Raw genomic sequence first — 5000 nt, forward strand, 5'->3', positions numbered from 1 at the left:
CCCTCCCTCCCCCCTCCCTCCCTCACCCCATTCCCTCTCCCAGCTCCATCCTTTCCCTCCTCCCTCTATCTTCCCTCCTTTCCCTTCTCTCTCGTCTCCCCTCCTCCCCCCTTCCTTCGCTCGCTCACGTCTCTCCTTTCTTCCTCTTCCCACCTCTTCTCTCTCCCTCTCTCCCTCTCCCTCTCCCTCTCTCTCCACCTCCCCCCCATCTCTCTCTCTCTCTCTCTTTCTCTCTCTCTCCCCTTCCCTCCCTCCCTCTCTTCCTCTCCTCCCCCCTCTCTCCATCCAAGCAATAAAGACAAGGCGGCAGGAGGACAGGGAGGGCGGGAGGACGAGACATGAGCTTGGAACAACAGAGGGACTTGAAGGCGCGCCCTTCATTATTACTCGCGGCGGAAAGAGCTTGGGAGGAGGGAGGGAGGGATGGAGGGAGAGGGGGAGAGGAAGGAGAGGAGGGAGAAGAGGGAGGGAGGGAGAGAAGTAGAGAGAGGGGGAGATGGGGAGAAGGAGGAGAAGGAGGAGAGAGAGAGCGAGAGAGAGAAAAGGGAAGAGGGAAGGAGAAGGATAAATATGGAAAGGGGGAAACGGGATGGGGGAGAAACGGAGAGAAAAAAAAGGCAAAAAGAATAATCTACAATTATACATAATTCAATATAAATTTCTACACATAAGATAAACAGACAGATAAACACTTAAATAGATAAATATTCCAGTAAACATAACACACACACACATCCCCCGGATATTAATTCGCCAAGGAAAAGCAAAGGAGGTTTCTCACAACCCCTTAACCCTCGACAACGTAAAAGAAATGCCCGACGTGCATGACATTCTAGAACATTCTGGAACATGCTCAGGCACGCATACGCATACGCGTGCATGGCGTCAAATCAACATGCATTCATCTTTATTGGGAATGAAAACAAGTTCGTGCAAGACAGCAGGAAGGGGAGGTTATAAGGAGAGGGAGTGAGAGGAGCAGGAGGAGGAGGAGGAGGAGGAGGAGGAGGAGACAGGGATGAAGGAGGAGAGGAGGAGAGAGGAAGTGAGAGGAGGAGGTGGCAGGGAGAGGGAGGAAGAGGAAGAGGGAGAGGGAGAAGGAGAGGGAGAGAGAGAAAGAGAGGGAGAGAGTAATAGACCGACCGAGAAAGAAAGAAACAAAAATAGATAATAATAATAATAATAACAATAATAACAATAATAATAAATCTTTGATCTTTTTCCTCGTGGTATCACATTTTATTCACTGTTTAACTCGCCAAAGTTACGAGCGAGTGAATGGCTTTTTAAATATTCAAGCGAACTCCCTTTGGACACAATCACGGAAGAATCGATGCGGCGATAAATAAATGAATAAATCTATAAACACCCACTTACACACACCCGCACACACACACACACACACATATATATATACACACCCTCTCTCTCTCTCTCTCTCTCTCTCTCTCTCTCTCTCTCTCACACACACACACACACACACACACACAAACACACACACACTCTCTCTCTCTCTCTTTCACGCACACACACACACATAAAGGTAGGTAGGTAAATACATACATACATACATACACAAAGAAATTGACAAAGGAAAAAGAAAAAGAGAAACAAAACACTATAAGAACAAAAAGGAAAAAGGGGAATCCAGACAGAATCCAAAGAGAGCCACAGTAAGGGAGAACCGAAGCAGCCAAACGGAGGATGGGAAACTCTAGAACATTCTGAGCTCGTCATAACAACCAAACGCCTCGCCTAACTTGAGTAACGAGAGAGACAAAGTTTTAACAAACATCCCTTTTCTCTCTCTCTCTCTCTCTCTCTCTCTCTCTTTCTCTCATCTGTGTGTCTTTGTGAAAGATGAAGGAAAGGTGAAAGAGAATGAGAGAAAAGAAGAGAGAAAGCGAGAGAGGAGAGGAGTGGAGAGGGGAGAGGATAGAGAGGAGAGTGAGGGAGGGGATGAGAGAGGGGATAGGAGAGAGAGAGAGAGAGGGAGGAGGAGAGGAGAGGAGAGGAGAGGAGAGGAGAGGAAAGAGAGGGAAGAGAATAGGAGAGGAGACGAGAGAGAGGGGAAAGGAGAGGAGAGAAAGAGGGGGGAGAGGAGAGAGAGGGGAGAGAGGAGAGGAGAGAGAGGGGAGAGGAGAGAGAGGGGAGAGGAGAGGAGAGAGAGGGGAGAAGAGAGAAGAGAGAGAGGGGAGATGAGAGGGGAGAAGAGAGGAGAGGAGAGGAGAGAGAGGGGAGAAGAGAAGAGAAAGGAGGAGAGAGAGAGGAGAGAGAGGAGGGCCAGGGGGGGAGAGGGTCATGCACCAGTCCTGTTAGAATGGCAAGACAAACAAATTTGTCTTTGGCGGAGGTAGAGAGGCGTATGAACGCAAACATCAGACAGCAATTAACATCCGCTGTCAACACGAGGGGGGAGGAGGGGGGGAAGAGGGGGGATGGGGGGAGGGATGAGGGCATTGGAAGAGGAGGGAGAGAGACAGAATAAGGCAATACATCAAAGACGTGGGGAAAGAATGAATGAAAAGAGGAGAGACCTATAAATAGAGAAAGAGAGAAAGAAAGATTATATATATATATATATATATATATATATATATATATATATATATATATATATATATATATATATATATATAGTATATATACATACATAATATATATATATATATATATATATTATATATAATATATATATATATATATATTATATATATAATATATATATATATATATATATATATATATATATATGTATATATATATATATATGAGAGAGAGACCAACCCCCCCCTCAACCCTCCCCTCCCCCATTCTCCCCCAGTTCTTAACCCATTACTCTACAGATCAACGCGCCATTCACCGCTAACAGCGCCCCACGAGAGCCAGTAAGAGAGTCAACACAACCATTAACAAAAGAAAACAAAACACAATCAACAAACACACGCACGAACACACATACACCTAGCAAACAGCCATCATCAACATAATGCATAACAAATGAGGTTCTCCACACGTCATACATCTTTTTTTTTCCTTTAAACAAACGAAAGCAAACGCATCAAACAAACAAACAAACAAAGAACGCTCTTCCTCTCTTTTCCTTCCTTTTTTTTTACCCTACCCTTCCCCTACCCCCACATAACCCCATTGCTTCCTAACCTAACCCTCAGCCCCTCACTCCCTTATCCCCAATACCCACTCCCTTACCTTTCCTTACCCACAACCCCTCCTCCCTCCCTCCCAATCATTCCACTACCCCCTTCCCTCCCCTCCCCTCCTTACCCATGACAACCCCTCCCCTAAACTACCAACCCTTTCCCCACCTCAATCCACTACCTCCCTTCCTCCCCACCCCCCAACCAACACCCTACTTTCACCCCCCCCCACCCAACACCTTACTTTCACCCCCCACCCAACACCCTACTTTCACCCTCCCCCACCCCCTACCCAATCTCTAATCATCGACATATCGTCCATTATATTAATCTAATGACCAACCACCTCCTCGGCATCCATCCCCCCCACCCCCCCTCCCTTTCCCCTTCCCCTTCCCTATCCCCTTCCAGCCTCCCACCTCCCCTCCCTCGAAGACTGACCTCCCACCCCCCTTCCCCTTCCCGCCTCCCACCTCCCCTCCCTCGAAGTGTGACCTCGGCTGACCTCGCTTCGCACCCCCAAATAAAGGCTCGTCTCCCAATCAGCATTTCCGGCACTTCAATGTCCGTGTTTGCTCGCTCTCGAAGTTGTTCCTCGGTTGGCTTTGTTGCGTCGCGTTCGGAGGGGGAGGGGTAGGGTGGGGGAAATATTGGGAGGGAGGGATGGGAGGGAGGGAGATAAAGAGAAGATGAAGGGGATGAAGAATAGGAAGAATGTGTGTGTGTGTGTGTGTGTGTGAGTGAGAGAGAAGGAGAGAGAGAGAGAGAGAGAGAGAGAGAGAGAAGGAGAGAGAGAGAGAGAGAGAGAGAGAGAGAGAGAGAGAGAGAGAGAGAGAGAGAGAGCGAGAGAGAAGGAGAGAGAGAGAGAGAAGGAGAGAGAGAGAGAGAAGGAGAGAGCGAGAGAGGAGAGAGAGAGAGAAGGAGAGAGCGAGAGAGAAGGAGAGAGAGCGAGAGAGAAGGGGAGAGAGAGAGAGAGAGAGAGAAGGAGAGAGAGAGAGTGAGTGAGAGAGCACATTCCCTTCAACACCAGCCAAAATTCAAGAATCATTACGAACATAGGCCTGTCAACACCCGCTCCCATATCGCCCTCCCCCATCCCCCCCTCACCCCCCACCTTTCTGTTACCCCCTTTACTTTGATTAATCGTCTCTCTCTCGCTCTCTCATTCCTTTCTTCCTTCCGTCGCCTGCCACTTCTTCTATTTACACAACAGGATTCGGCATGACCAGTTGTCCCATTGTCCGAGAACCATTAACAACCATTAGGTGCCATGCAAAACCATTAAGGACTTCTTCGCTCTCCCCCTCCCCTCCTCCCTCCCTTTCCCTTCCACTGTTCCCCTCTCACCTCTTCTCCCCCTCCTCCTCTTCTTCCTCCTCCCTTGTGCGTTTGTCCAGCCGGTTGGAAGGGGGGTGGAGAGGAAGGGGTAGGGGAGGTGGAGGGGAATAGAAGGGAGGGGAGTTTAGGGGAGAGGAAGGGAGTGTAGGGGAAGGGAGGGGAGGCGGAGGATTGTGTTGTTGTTGTTGTTATAGTGGGCGTAACGCGTGTTGTTGGCGAAAAGCGCATTCCGGTTCGAATGATAACCATGCGGATTTTGTTTTGCATGGGGAGGGGGAGGGGGAGGGGGTTAAGGAGTTGGAACGGAGAATTATTTGGACACTTCCTTTATCGGATAGGATTTTATTGTCTCATTTTCTTTATCTGCCCTCCCCCCCCTCTCTCTCTCACACATCTCCCCTTCACACACACACACACACACACACAAGACAATAACCCAGCTGCATCTATCGCCACGTACCGTCATTAGCACCCAGACGAACACACACACGCACACGCACGCAC

The 5000-nt window shown here is 48.8% G+C and overlaps 1 protein-coding gene across 1 annotated transcript in view; it reads right to left on the minus strand.

The window, feature by feature from the left end:
• The window catches only part of Ino80 (chromatin-remodeling ATPase INO80), a 155171-nt gene that overhangs the window by 66851 nt on the left and 83320 nt on the right, over nt 1-5000 (minus strand). The gene's annotated exons all lie outside the window — the stretch shown is intronic.

This window comes from Penaeus japonicus, unplaced genomic scaffold, assembly GCF_977035675.1.
Source record: "Penaeus japonicus unplaced genomic scaffold, GWHDUDI00000001_assembly GWHDUDI00000004, whole genome shotgun sequence".
Lineage (NCBI taxonomy): Eukaryota > Metazoa > Arthropoda > Malacostraca > Decapoda > Penaeidae > Penaeus > Penaeus japonicus.